This window comes from Rhinopithecus roxellana, chromosome 5 (assembly GCF_007565055.1).
Source record: "Rhinopithecus roxellana isolate Shanxi Qingling chromosome 5, ASM756505v1, whole genome shotgun sequence".
Lineage (NCBI taxonomy): Eukaryota > Metazoa > Chordata > Mammalia > Primates > Cercopithecidae > Rhinopithecus > Rhinopithecus roxellana.
Genome location: NC_044553.1, coordinates 81,452,982 through 81,468,625, shown reverse-complemented (window position 1 = coordinate 81,468,625; position 15,644 = coordinate 81,452,982). Strand labels below are relative to the sequence as shown.

The 15,644-nt window shown below is 38.5% G+C and overlaps 1 protein-coding gene and 1 non-coding gene across 10 annotated transcripts in view; both read left to right on the top strand.

Annotated features, from left to right (window-relative positions):
* The window catches only part of SIPA1L1 (signal induced proliferation associated 1 like 1), a 412,564-nt gene that overhangs the window by 59,960 nt on the left and 336,960 nt on the right, over positions 1–15,644 (top strand). The gene's annotated exons all lie outside the window — the stretch shown is intronic.
* On the top strand, positions 12,398–12,468 carry LOC115898000. Its single transcript, XR_004057767.1, has one exon. It is a non-coding gene; the product is annotated as a small nucleolar RNA SNORD56 (small nucleolar RNA).

Sequence of the window (15,644 nt, the reverse complement as noted above, 5' to 3'; positions counted from 1 at the left end):
AAACCTCAGGGTCTAGAATAGCTCTACCCAATAGATGTATGCTGTGCCTTTATTATAATTGAATATTTCTAGTTGCATTAAGAGAAAGAAAAAATAAAAGTGAATTTAATTTTTATAATGTATTTTATCTGATTTATGTAAAATATTATCTCAACATATAATAAATATAAAAAATTATAGAGATACTTTACTTTCTTTTGTACATTTTTTTTTTTTTTTTTTTGAAACAAGTCTTGTTCTGTTGCCCAGGCTGGAGTGCAGTGGCGCAATCTTAGCTCACTGCAACCTCTGACTCCCTGGTTCAGGTGATTCTCCTGCCTCAGCCTCCCGAGTAGCTGGGATTACAGGCATGTGCCACCACGCCCAGCTAATTTTTGTATTTTTAGTAGAGACGGGATTTCACCACGTTGGCCAGAATGGTCTTGATCTCCTGACCTCGTGATCCACCTGCCTCAGCCTCCAAAAGTGCTGGGATTGCAAGCATGCGCCATCGCACCTGGCCTGCACATTCTTTTGTCTTCAGTATCTAGTGTATATCTTATGCTTATCGTATATCTCAATTTGTACTAGTGCCATTTCAGATTCTTAATGGCCACATGTGACTACTGCCTATCATATTGAACAGTGTGGTGACTGTATTAGTCAGGATTCTCTAGAGGGACAGAATTAATAGGATAGATGTATATATGAAGGGGAGTTTGTTAAGGAGTATTGACTCACACAATCACAAGGCAAGGTCCTACAATAGACAGTCTTGCCAGCTGAGGAGCAAGGAAGCCAGTCCAAGTCCCAAAGCTGAAGAACTTGGATTCCGACGTTCGAGAGCAGGAGACATCCAGCACGGGAGAAAGATGTAGGCTGGGAGATTCAGCCAGTCTAGCTTCTTCATGTTCTTCTGCTTGCTTTTATTCTGGCTGTGCTGGCAGCTGATTAGATGATGACCACTCAGATTGAGGGTGGGTCTGCCTTTCCCAGTTCACTGATTCCAATGCTAATCTCCTTTGGCAACACCTTCACAGACACACTCAGGAACAATACTTTACATCCTTCAATTCAATCAAGTTGACACTGACTGTTAACCATCACAGCGACTGTATCTGGTATATAGTAGATGCACAGTAAATATCTGTAAAATGAAGAAAGGAAGAAACAAAGGGAGAAAGAAAGGGAAGGGAAGAAGAAAATGGTAACATTTTAAAGATGAATAAACAGAGGAACACTGTTTTACTTGTTTTGGTGTGTCCTGGCATCTCCTGACTCGAAGATAACTGAATGACCCTTTTATTTTTAGTTTAAAATAATTTTCAAATGTATTATCTCATTGATACATACCTTCAGTACCATTGATTTAGACAGATCAAGTTGATCTACTGAGGCTGTGTGAGGTTTAACCAGGATCCAAGCTTGAATACTTTCTTTTCATTACTGTGAATTTTCTCATTGGTTTGTGTTAAAAATCTTCCCTATGAACAGTAGCTGGCTCTTAGTTATGGATAGATATTGAAAGAAAAACTTAATATTGTTAATACAGAACTATTTAAAAATAGTTGACTAGGCCAGGTGCGCTGGTACGCGCCTGTAGTGCCGTCTCCTCAGAAGGCTGAAGTGGGAGGATCCCTTGAGCACAGGAGTTCAAGGCTGCAGTGAGCTATGATCATGCCACCCTGTCTAAGGAACAAAAGAAAAAAATAGTTAGTTAAAGGTCACATCTTAGAGTTTGTCTTTAATTCAGTAATCAAAGACATGATTACTGTAGCCAAGAAAGGTGTGTGTGGTGGCTTAGGTGTTAACACAGGCTGTCTGAATAACAGAAGGCACATAAAAATTTATTAAATAAAAAGACTTTATGAAAAGGTATGCATACATATGTTTCAAACTATTCTTCTAGATAACCATTTCACCTCTACAGAAGTTGTTCTCTAGCAGGAATGTGTTATGATTTCTGTTCTACACGTGGAGAATTGTCTTTTATATAGAGGAAACTACTTAACTAGCATCATAACCCTTTGTTGCTTAAGTTATTGGATTTTGTGTCTTTCTTGTTTCTTGAGCCATTAAAATGGTTGGTTTTATTGTACTTAACATTTAAATAAAAACTTAAGGCAGATACTTTTGGTATGATTCAATTTGTTGTGCTAAAGATGAATCTAAGTTAATTTCTAGAGTATTGGTGTGATATGAAGACATTGCATTTCGTCTTCCTTTTGGATAAAAGCCAAGACAGATCACTCTGCAGAGCAAGGTGTGTTGTTAACTGAGATATTAGTGTGCAGCACGTACTTCATACAAAGTGTTCAAATATTTGAATTTGTGAGAAACAACTCTAGTGTGCAGAAAATGGCATTTATTGAGAAGGCCTAAAATACGATTTTAAATTTTCCTTAAGTCAGTAGATACTGCAGAATACTTTGTTCGTTATTGTTCATTTTAGGATGATGTACCACAAGTTTGAAAAAGCAATGCAAAAATTATTCAATAAAAGACACAGATGCAGGTTTTTGTCAAAGCAGAACCTACTGCCTAGACTTTAATTGACCCAAGCTACAAACAAAGAAGTTAGGTCTAGTTTATCTTATGTATTTGGGAGATCATTCACAAGGAATGATCTACAAAACCACATGAATATTATTATCCACTGTGTACATTAAGGATTTAAGAGTGCATAGCTTCTACACATACTTGAGCTTTTCTTTTCATAGCCTGGGGAAATGCTATGAATGCACCTAACTGAGATTTTAACATAATTGAAGCTTACCCTTTCTGTGTCAAATTCCAGACTCTAGAGGCACTTTGTTGGCCCGCATGTCACACATGCTCTTGTTTTTTAATAGGATAACTTAGGATCTGCATGGATAGAGGGAATGAGAGGCTAAAGATATTTCTTGCAGAAGGTGGTAGAAGTTTAAATACACAATTACGTGAGTGACAGTCTGAAAGTCTCTGAAAGTGGTTCTTAGCCTTGGCTGAACATCAGAATCATCCATGGAGCTTTAAGATCTTAAAGCTGGCAGATTTATTTGTTTTTAAATCAAAGCCCTCCTTAGTGCTACCTACATTTTAGCCAGGATTCATATTAGTCATTGAAGAGCTTTCTGAGGTTTCTTGATTCTATAGACATAGTGTGTCGTATGTATTTTTTACCACCTTACCTATTTATTAGTTTTTTAGTTTTTGTTGTTGTTTTGGTAGAGATAGGGTCTTGCTGTGTTGCCAGGCTGGTCTCGACCTCCTAGGTTCGAGCATTCCTCCTAGCTCGACCTCTCAAAGTGCTGAGATTACAGGCATGAGCCACCATGCCTGACCTGTTTATTAGAATTGATTTCTGATGAATCACCAAAGATTTGTTTGTCTGATTGTTTCAAAGATGGGAAAACTTGATAAAGGGTGAGATAGGGCTGGTTTCTCTGCAGGAAGTCCTGAGGGGAACAGACCCCTAGGAGATGGATAGGTAGTTGTAACTGGAGAGAAGAGGGACCAGTGGGTCAAAGCCTAGGGCTTGTAAGAGGAAAGACAAATGAGTTGTACAAGGCATCTGTCTAGATGGCTCAGTGGGTAATGGGTTTAACTAACTGGAAACTATTCATTCCTTCATAGTTTCTGTTTCCCTTTTGCCATCTTTGACCAGATAAGGAAGAGACATGATTGATGAGCATTGCTCAGAAAATCTTTTACTTCTATTTGAATTTCTGTTTTTAAGATAGTACCATTTATAGGAAATCTGACATCTACTTAAAGTGGTAGTTTTTTCCACCACTGTTTTTTATATTTTGTGTAGTCTTAGAGGTAGAAGGACACTTCAATCTCCCATTTCAGATTTCCTGTAGATTGCAGGGGAGAAGTGAGATGTTTCATATTTAGGAATATTGAGTATATTTTTCTTCATTTCTTTGGTAATAGACAGTGTTTTGTGGCATAATTCTCAACCTTTTAATCAAATGGACTAAAGTGTGTAGGTAATGGGTCTTTGTGTTCCTCACATTTAATAGAGACTCATCGTTAGGAGCCCACCCTTTACTCAGTCTGGCCTGCTGACTGTCAGTGTGGTGCTGTATTTCATCATCTGAAGGGCTCAGAGGAGAGTAGGAAAGGGAACAGTTATATTCAGCGGACAGGTGCATTCGCTGGTACTAGTTTCTGATTTTCTGGTATTGCCTGTAAATATAAGTCCTTTCTCACATATTGTCAAGATTTCCATCTTTCCAAAAAGGAGATTAGAGAGTAAATGCAATTTATGAAGATTGGGGTAGGATGATAATTTGTAATTTTCTTTGGGACTGAAATTTCTTATCCAGCATTCCTTATGCTTACACCATTCAAATAAAGTATGACAGTGAAAAAATGATCCAGAAACCTGTTTGATAAAACCTAAAGACTTAAAATGATACAGCTGTTTCATCCTAAATGAGTTAAACAATCCAAATATTTTTCCCTCTGATTATAAAAATCTTTATTATAGAAAAATTGGAAAGTACTATAAAGCATGAAGAAGAAAATAGAAATCACCATTAATCCCACAACCCAGCAGCAACTGCTATTAATATTTAAACTATTTCCTTTCAGGGTTTTTTGGAGGGAGAGGCAACCATACTCTTGCATCCTGTTTATTAACTTAATATTATGAGCATGTTTCCCATGTACATAACTATTCTTCAAAAATACGGGTTTTATTAGTTGTATTGGTGCCCAAATATTTTTCTTTAGTTTCAATGTTATTTAAAACACTATTCATAATCCCAGCACTTTGGGAGGCCAAAGGAAGTGGATCACTTGAGCTCAGGAGTTGTTGCCCAGACAAGAGTCTGTGCGACATGGTGAAGCCCTGTCTCTACCAAAAAAAGAAGAAAAAAAATTAGCTGTGCATGGTGGCATGCACCTGTGGTCCCAGCTACTCGGGAGGCAGGGATGGATCACTGGAGCCCAGAAGGTGGAGGTTGCAGTGAGCTAGGATTGCGCCACTGCGCTCCAGCTTGGGTGACAGAATGAGATCCCATCTCAAAAAAAAAACAAGCGAAAACAAAAACCCCACCATTCAGGAATCTGCTTGCATGTCCCTTCCTCCATGACACCTTTTCTCCACAGAGGAAATGAAGAAAATCTCCACTGACCTTCTATAGAATGTTGATTTTGTTGCTACAATGACAATATTTATCTTGCTTCATGTAATATTTTAATGTATGTATCTAATTCTTCATCTGACATTTATTGAACCCTTCCTTTGGAATAGGCACTATACTAAGACTTCACAGGACAATGACAGTGGAAAGGCAATTGAAAAAAAAGCCAACAAAAATTAGTTTTGTGCCTGCATTCAGTATTTTTTTTTTTTTTTGAGATGGAATCTCGCTCTGTTGCCCAGACTGGAGTGCAGTGGCCCGGTCTCCGCTCACTGTAAGCTCCGCCTCCCAGGTTCATGCCATTCTTCTGCCTCAGCCTCCCGAGTAGCTGGGACTACAGCCACCAGGCCCGGCTAATTTTTTGTTTTTTTAATAGAGACGAGGTTTCACCATATTAGCCAGGATAGTCTCGATCTCTTGACCTCGTGATCCGCCCACCTCAGCTTCCCAAAGTGCTGGGATTACAGGTGTGAGCCACCGCGCCCGGCTGCATTCAGTGTTCTTAGTCTATAGGCTGGGAATGTAGACATTACTTAAATAATCACACATATAAATGTTAAATTACAACTGTGATCCGTGATTTGAAGGACAGGTAAATGGTGCTTATGAGAACAGTTCATATGAGCAAGGATCAGGTGTTTTATTTGACCACAGATTTAAAATGATCCAGGGCCTGTACTTCTATAAAGGTCGGTGGTAGCCTAGAAATAGCATGTTCTGCTCCAAGATCTTAATGTGCCTATGGTACTCTACCATGGTTAGAGCACATGGGGGTTCTTTTGGTCTTCTTCTGACTAACTAGAGTACATTCTAAAGAGTGACTCTCTAAGGAGAGTACATTTTAAGGAGAGAGGGAGACAGTTTCAGAAAGGAATTCAAGTGATGCCACGTTAGTAGGACTGTAGCAAGTGATTCTGGGGAAAGAAGGCACAGGGAGGACATTGTGGTTGTCCAGTGTGTAGCAGTAGATCAAGGTGTATTGAGCAGATTCTTGCAGAGGTGAGAAGTAGACTGCTGTACTGGTTCCCTTTCCATTCTAAGATTCCACGCTGTTAAAGATTATCTGAAGCCATTCAGCATCAGGTGGGTATAAGAGGACCCTGAGGATGATTTTCAGCCTATGTCCATTTAGATTTGGAGAAAGAGTATCTGTCCATTCTCCCTGCTCTCAAGTCTCAACTGTCCAAGCAAGAGGAAGCCAGAGAGGCTTGGGGAGCGCAGGAAAGCTACAACTCCCAATACCCGTTTATCTCCTGAGGATGGACAGGCTCTGGTGCAGGCAGATGCTTCAGGAGTTCCCCATAATCTGTAGGATGGAAGCTGAGTGCCTTAATATGGCAGAGGCCCTCTGGATGTGGCTTCTGCTTTGATCACATTCTTCTCACTTGCCTGTCACCGAGCCTTGTTTGTTCTAGTGGTGGTGAAGTCCTTGCATAATGTGGTTTCTTGCCTTTCAGTACCCTTGCTGTTTCTTCTCCTTAAACATTGCTCTTATTTGCTGAATACATTCTTATTTTCCTTTCAGGACCAGCTTAAAAGTTAACATCTGTAGAGTTTTTCTGCTTTGCTCTAGTTATTTCTTAACACATACCTCTGTTACAGTACGATTGAAACTTTTTATTTAGCTTACTCCCCTAGACCATAAAAACCTTGAGTACAGGGACTATGTATTCTGTTTAACTTTTCAGTGCCTGAAAGCTCTCAATAAATGGCACATTCTGGGCATTCAGTAATTTTTGAATGAATGAATTTAATTCTCACTTGCCTTACCATATTGATACTTTATTGTGGCTGTGGCTTTGGAATTTAACATCATGAGATATAATAAATACATAGTGGAACTTACTGATTTTTTGATTTAAACCTTTGAAGTGTGTAAGAGTATACTTGACTCCCTTATTAAATATTCCAGTAGAGAGGATGTCAATATATGGAGGGGGATTCCTAGTTTCTACAAGACCACGTTGTATTTTAGATTACCTTCTTTTAATAATACTCCTTAAAAATTGTCAAGTTATTATAATATTTTCAATAAGAAACACATCTTAGGTCTAAAAAGGGTAAAATGAGGCTAAGGAAAATTTAAAATAAGTAATTGTGTAAAGAAAGATGACATTAACATGCATTTGAAAGTGCAGGAAATCTGTGGTAAGAAATGTTCCAAATTAAATTGGGTGCACACTATGGACAATTGAAGAACAGACTGTGTTCTGATATGGTGTGAAGCTCATAGTTTGCCAAAGCTGTTTTATAAAATCTTACTGGACCACACTCATGCTAGCAGGACTTGCTTTAATAATAGCTTTGTGACTGGGCATGGAGGCTCATGCCTGTAATCCGAGCACTTTGGGAGGCTGAGGCAGGAGGATCACATGAGGCCAGAAGTTCAAGACCAGCTTGGGCAACATGGCAAAACCCAGTCTCTATCTTCCCCACACCCCACCAAAAAAAACTTCAGCTGGGATTGGTGGCATGTACCTGAAGTCCCAGCTACTTGGGAAGCTGAGATGGGAGGATCACTTGAGTCTGTGAGGTCAAGACTGCAGTGAGCCGTGATCATGCCACTGCATCAAGCCTGGGTGACACAGCAAGACCCCATCTCTAAAACAATAAAAAAAAAAAAAATAGCTTTGTAGTTCAGTAACACCAGTGGTCTGGTTATCCAGGGCTGATCAGATCCTGGAAAATCTGATACACTTAAACAGAATTTTTTGAACATTGATGTCTACTAGAAAGTCACTTGTTAACAAGCAGTGAGAAGTAAATGTTCAGGCAGACAAGTACTTGATAGTAGAATAAGCAAACCCTGTTCCTAGGTGGCTAGATTGCTAGGGCAGCATTGTTATCTTCAGAAAGCTTCTTGGGATGTATGCACTATCAAAGCCAGCAAGGGCGGAGGAAGGTGTTGACTTGCTACCCAAATTTTGTTCTTCATCCCCTGCTAACGTATCAGCCTAGATCTCTTAAGAGAGTTGTTCTACTGGGCACTCATCCTTTCTCTCACAGCTTCTGGCTGATCCTAATCAAAATAGGATGTGCCTCCCCTATTACCCTAAATAGTTTAAATTTCTCCATTCACTAGTTAATTATACAGCATTAATTTCCAAATGTCCATTCAGTAACTGGAACCCCCTATTGCTATTATTTTGTAACTAGAAAATGGTTTGAAGGTACTGGAATGTTACGTCATTAATCTCCTGTTGCATTTATGTATTATTCTCTAGACTTGATGAGTGATACTCAGATCTTGTTCATAAGAGAGAACTATCTTGCTTGAGAAACGTCTCTGGTGTGACTGTCTTCCTTTGTTCAGATCTTTTCACCTATTCTCCAGCCTCTCCTGCTATATACATCTGTTGTAATGTTCATTTAAAATCAGCAGTGAATAAAATGACCTCATCCAAAAACGAACTGTTTAACTGTGTATTTGAGTTGAGTGATTTGGATCATGTTTGAATTAAGTGATGTGGATTCCTATTGCAAAAAACATTGTAGATATTCCTGAAGTTTATAGACGAATAATGTGCCCGATACCATCTAAAGTTAAAATAAACTTAAGGTGACCTGCTACTGACTTCAACTGATGGATAAGCAGTAAGGAGAAGGACAGTTAAAAGAATTTATATGATTCATTTTAATACTAACTCAGAAGCTATATTAGAGCTTGTTAAAAAGATTCTTTTCATCATTTCAATTATGGATAAAAAAATTTGGGTGTTATTGTCATGTTTAATAATGGGGCTGCATTGTATAATACAATGCTATTGAAATAAGAGAGAAAATGTACAAAGGCATAATTATAGCCAAATGTGCAGTTATTTTGGTCTCTTAGTTTGGAGAGGGCCCTTAGGAAATTTTTCTTAAAAAGAGTTTGTAATGATTCATAATTTCATCAGATCTACAAAATACATTTCAAATACTTTCAAGAAAGAAGTTTTGACATAATAACAAAGAAAAATAGGCATAATTTTGGCAAGGGTGAAGTTGTCAGGCACAGAGCATGTGTTGTTTTGTTCTGTGTTTCATTGGACTGGCAGAGTCCACTTTCCTTTTTGAGTTCTACATAGGCTCATACTATGACTGTTTATGCTGCTTACATAATATGATGAGCGAGGCTTTGGGATTGATGGTTAAAAATGACTGAAAGGCTGGGTGTGGTGGCCATGTCTATAATTCTAGCATTTTGGGAGGCTGAGGCAGGAGGATCATTTGAGGCCAGAAGTGTCAGACCAGCCAGGGCAACATAGCAAGACCCTGTCTCTACAAAAAATAAAAAACAATTAGCCGGGTGCAGTGGGGCTTGCCTGTAGTCCTAGCTACTGGGGAGGCTGAGGTGCGAGGATCACTTGAGTCCAGAAGTTTGAGGCTGCAGTGAGCTATGATTGTGCTGCTGCACTCCAGCCTGGGTGGCAGAGCAAGACCCTGTCTGTTGAAAACTCAAGAGCTGGTCCTGCTGTAGACCACACTCGGATTCCTTTCACTGAGACTCCTCTTGTGGACTTGAAGACCAGGACTGTGTCAGCACCAGTGTTGTTTCCCTTGGCCCAGTATATGGAGGGATTTATATTTACTAAGTTTGAAAACTATGCGCCAGGTACTTGCTAGAAATTCTATATATGTTATTTTAGTTAAGGCTTTTTACAACTTCTAGATTAAGGAATTAGTCTACATATTTCAGCCACCGAGTAGTAACTTGCCCAGGGACAAAGTAAGGGTACATCTGAAACTTGACTTCCCATGCAGGTCTGATGATGGAGCTCATGCATTTTACACTCCACTGTAATGTCCTGTGCTCCTTAGAAAAGGGAACATAGTAGCTTGGAGAACATTTCTTGTCCTCTCTTGCTTAAGGTGTCAGGATCTCCTTCTGTATGCATGGTCCAAATCATTAAAAAAAAAAAAAAAAAAAAAAAATCCATCCTTCAGCCATCTAGCCACTTATCCATTTATGCATGCATCTAGTAAATATTTATTGAGGACTTATTCTGTGCCAGGTGCTGTTCTAGATCCCATAAATATGCTGGTTACCAAGCCTTCTCTGCCCTCTTGAAGTTTATACCCAGTTATCTAAAGACTTATTATATAGTGAGTTTGGGGTAGAGGGGAGTGTCTGGGTTCTGAAATCAGTTTACTTGGGTTTCTCAGCCCAGTGCCAGACTTTTAGCAGACCCTCAAAATGTGTTTGTTTCTTTTGCCCCACTTATTTTTACCTGATTTTTATGCTCCTGGCCAACTGTTGTCCCCTGTTTGTTCATTTACCCTTGTACTTTGACTTGTTGACTTGGGTTTGTGTGTTTTTTCTCAGTTCAAGATCAGTCTGTTAATCTTTAGAAACAAGCATGTCCTGCAAAGCAATTTGGTCCAAGTGGTCAGTTATCTGAGGTTGAATATTAAGAAGGTGGTATGGTAAAACAGGTATAATTTTTTGCTAAAATTTTTTCTTGGCTCTTAAGCATTAACCCTAATTACATTGTGTATCTATAATTTTGTTTTTTTTTTTTTTTTCTTTTTTTTTGAGACAGAGTCTTGCTCTGTCGCCCAGGCTGGAGTGCAGTGGCCGGATCTCAGCTCACTGCAAGCTCTGCCTCCTGGGTTTATGCCATTCTCCTGCCTCAGCCTCCCGAGTAGCTGGGACTACAGGCGCCCGCCATTTTGCCCGGCTAGTTTTTTTTTTTTGTATTTTTTAGTAGAGACGGGGTTTCACTATGTTAGCCAGGATGGTCTCGATCTCCTGACCTCGTGATCCGCCCGTCTCGGCCTCCCAAAGTGCTGGGATTACAGGCTTGAGCCACCGCGCCCGGCCAATTTTGTATTGTTTTGAGTAGCATTGTTAGTAGTTTACCATATGTTATATTATGCTATCCGGCCAATTTTGTATTGTTTTGAGTAGCATTGTTAGTAGTTTACCATATGTTATATTATGCTACATGTGTCATTTAAAAAGGTTTACTATATTTTAAAATGCCATGTAACGAGTTAATGCTAAAACGCTTTAACAAGAGCATTAAAATTAGATTCTGTTATAAAATTCATTGAGCAAATGCTATTCATTATGGAGAATCTTGAGTTAGTTCCATTTGTGGAATGTTTTTTCTGTAGAATATCTTATATTTTTTGATAAATTTAAATTATTTACTGACGGTTTTTAAGGTAAACTAAATGGACAAATTTCAAAATCCCCATTTGGAGCTGAGTCTCTTTCTAGGACTGGGCTCTGTGTGGCTAATGGATGATTCTGACTGTTGAAGGTAACTGTTAATAACATCAAAGGTCAAATGTAATCTTGATAGAAATACTGTTTTTGAGAATAGTGCATTTATTTTATGATGGTGCAGTTTCTTTCTTTGAACAACAGTACAGCCATCTTCTCCAGTCCTTTAAGCTAAGGATTTTAGTTGACTTTGGTCCCATTTTTCCTCCATCATGACATGTAATTGTTTTCCGTGTGTTGTCAGTTTTATCTCTTCAGTCTCTCTTACATTCATTTCTTTATTTCCGCTACCCTAGTTCAGATCCCAGTCATGTCTCACCTCAAAAATTGCAGCGATCTTATTACTAGTATACATATATATATATATATTTAAAATAGTGTCTTATTACTAGTATTTATTCAGTATTTTTCCTCTTTCAGGCTGTCTTACAATACTATTGAAATTTTTTTTGGGGTGGGCAGGGAATGATGTGTTTGTGTGTGTGCGTGCGTGTTTGTGCGTGCATACAGGCACATACGGTTTTGATTGTGAGAATTTCTAATGAACCTTTTGGTAGCTGCTCACTGCCTGCATGCTAAGTTAAGCTCCTGAGCAGGTCATTTAAAAACTTCGTGGATTGGTTCAAGCCTTCCAGTGCCAATGCCTCAGTCTCTCTTCTTGCCCTTCTAGTTGCTTCCAGCAAATGAACTATTTTCTTTGCAGTTTGGTTGTTAGTGGAGTAGTGCTTTGTTAGTATTATTTGCCAAGTATGGTATTCAGAATTTCTTTTGTTCAGGCAGCCTTTTAATTATAAAAGCCACTATTTCATCTTGTTTTTACATCTTATGTAAGTACACAGTGAGGCATTTTTAGCGTCTTAGGTGGCAGAGTTTGTGTTCTACTTTTAATTGACTTTTATAAGATGTGACAAATTACCACAGAGTTTCTTTTTTCTTGAAAGGTTGATGGCCTAACTGGAATTAAATAACCAAAATTTAATTGCATTTCTTTAGACTAACTTTCAAAGGTTATTGTGTTCCAGGTATTATTTGGAAGTTTCGAACTATTTTTATACATAAAATTATGTTTTCACTACAATCATGGCAGTATTTTTTGTCAACAGCAGCTCACGTAGTGAATGTTGATACTTTGGGTCTGAGTGAAAACGAATTGTAGCATTTTCTTTTGCATTAATAAATTGAGTACTCACTTAAACTACCTGACAGAATTACAAGTCCTCCAAGTTTCATTCACATTAATGTATTCCCTGTATTTAAAAGTGGATATTTACACATGAGCAGTGACTGAATGACACGCCTTGTGTGACTGACACTCTTGGGATGCTGAGATTTGATGATCATCTTTGTAATCTCGTAGTGATTGATAGCACACAAGTTCATGGGTGCCAGAAATGATGTTGAAGTAGGCACTTGAGTTCCCTGGCTTTCTGAAGGGTGAGGCCAAAGCTAGATGACAGATACCACATGGATAGTAAGGACAAAGTAGGACTTCGTGTTCTTTTGCTGTCCTTGAAGTGGTACCTACTTACACTTTGTGTCCTTGCTGCTTTTACGTATCCTTCCCTGTGAATTAGGTTGTGAACTTTTCAAAAGGAAGTTCAAGATCATTGGGATCTTTGGAGCTCCACAGCTTTTTGCTCAGAACTTTATACCCAATAGATGTTTCGTAAGTGTTTGAATTAAAGTAAGTACATATTCTTAAATAAAGTAATAATTGCACCTTAATTAAAATCTAACCTGTTTGGCTGGTGAGGGTGGAGATAGATGTCAGCTTTCATTGAGGAGTGGCAAGTAAGTTTAGCACTGATTTTTGAGAATAAGGAAACATACAGCTGAAATCATGTCATTTAGGACTGACCACTATGATGCTCATAACATGTTCCTTGATGCATATTCAGGTCCTGTTTCAGCTGTGAACTTCTGCTTTTCAAGTTTTTGTTTTGTCACTAACCGAATGTTTCTTAAAATCTAATGAAGGGAAGAGGGAGGCAGTTGATGATGGTTGTATTATTCACCCCATCTGTTTCCTATAAATGAGAGTAGTTTCCACGTAGTGCCTTTTGCCCATGTAGTCAAAAGCACCATACAAACGTAGGCTGTGGTTCTTTCAGTGAGAAGACAGTTAAGAACGCACTTTTGTTGTGTTGTTTTTGAAACAGGGTCTTGCTCTGTTGCCCAGGCTGGAGTGCAGTGGTACCATCGTAGCTCACTGTAACCCCGAACCCCTGGGCTTAAGCAATCCTCACATCTTCCCTTTCTGAGTAGCTTGGACCACAGGTGCACACCACCATACCTGGCTAGGTTTTAGAATTTTATTTTGTAGAGATAGGGCCTTGCTGTGTTGCCTAGGCTGTTCTTGAATCCCTGGCCTCAAACCATCCTCCCTTCTCTGCTCCCAGAGTGCTAGGATTACAGGTGCAGGTGTAAACCATTACACCTTTTCTTCTTATTATTATTTATTTATTAGTTTTTTGAGACGCTTGCTCTGTCACCCAGGCTGGAGTGCGGTGGTGCAGTCTCGACTCACTGCAACCTCCACCTCCCGAGTTCAAGTGATTGTGCTGCCTCAGTCTCCCGAGTGGCCGGGATTACAGGTGTGCACCATGACGCCTGGCTGATTTTTGCATTTTTAGTAGAGACGGGGTTTCACCATGTTGGCCATCCTAATCTCTAACTCCTGACACAAAGTGATCCACCTGCCTTGGCCTCACAAAGTGTATTTTTTTTTTTTTTTTTTTTTTTTTTAGAGTTGGGATTTCACCATGTTGCCCAGGCTGGTCTCAAACGCCTGGGCTCAATCTGCCTACCTGCTTTCACCTCCCAAAGTGCTGGCATTACAGGCATCAGCTGCACTACCAGACCCAGCCCAAGAACTCACTTTTTAAAGGTCTGAGCTTGCCATTAATATATCTTCTTGTCATCTTAATACCAAAAGTGACTTTTCTGGTGTGAAAAGTAGGTGGCATACTTTGTAAGGTGCCTTGATAACCTGTGCTTTTCTCTGGGGGATTAGGACTATCTGTTCTGGAATTGTGCCGTTTCAAGAAGTAAACCTACTTATTTTCATTTTAAAAGTGGATTGAAGGCATCCACATAAACCATCTCAGGGGACTTAAGACTATTTTGGCATCATTACCAAAATAAATCAAAAGAATTATTTTTTTTATCCTATCATATGGCACTTTTTATGAATTCATGCTTTGCAAAGGAGCAAATTGAATCTTAGGGAATGTTTGGTATTCACGGCAGCAGTGGCTGCTTTGGGTGGTCAAGTGGCACAGATAAGGCTGGAGAGATGTTGAGATCGTATGTGTGTTTTAATGGATTCAAATATACTAGGAGGAATGAGTGTTGTATTAACCTGTATAATATGTACACATATTTATATATATTTTATATATTATATATTTGTATATATTTCATATCTATTTTATATACTATATAAATATATGTATATATATTATACAGGTTATATGTATATATTATGTGTAGATGTTATATACACATTAAATGTGTATATATTAATATATACACATGTATATATGTTTATATATTGTTATATATGTTAATATCTATGTCAATATATACATATTAAACATTACTGTTTTTAATTTTAAAATATTTCAAACAAACTGGAAAGGATAAGAAATAATATAATGCCTTCCAGCTTCATCAGATCTTAATGTTTTGTCATATTTGCTTCAGGTCTTAAAGCATTTTGGAAACAGTTGAAGGTCCCCTTTTCTGCTCTCCTGATCCTGTGCTTCTATTGGAGTGCATATCACTTGATGACTTCTAAGACAAATGCTAAATTCTTGTCAGATTACTCAGTGAGTAGTAGAGTGGTAGTTTCCTTTAGGGAAATGAAATTTATGTACCTCCCATTTTCAGATTGCACTTGCTGCAGCCTCCACAACGAAGGAGCCGTGCTTCCAAAGAGGTTTAGTGAACATGATATGGGGTCATTGAGCAAAATGAGAAGAGTATGTATTTTAAAAAGTAAATTTGATTGTTTGTGGGTATTCGTGGTCTGAGTTGTTGTTTAGCTTAAACAACATTTCAGAGCCACTAAGTAGTTTGTTCAGGTTACTGTTAATCTGCTCAAATGCCCGAAAAGTCACTAAAACTGATATTTTTTCAAGAAGATTTTGTGCTGTAGTTTCCAAGGGTGTTCTTCTCAAGTTACACTGACTTGGCTGGTTTCAGTAATTTTCCTTGAACATTGCCTCCAAGTTATGGGATTCTGAATACCTCTCTTTTACTTTTTTAATTCTTTTTTGCATAAATATAAAATAAAAAGGCTGGTTTTTTTTTAGTGT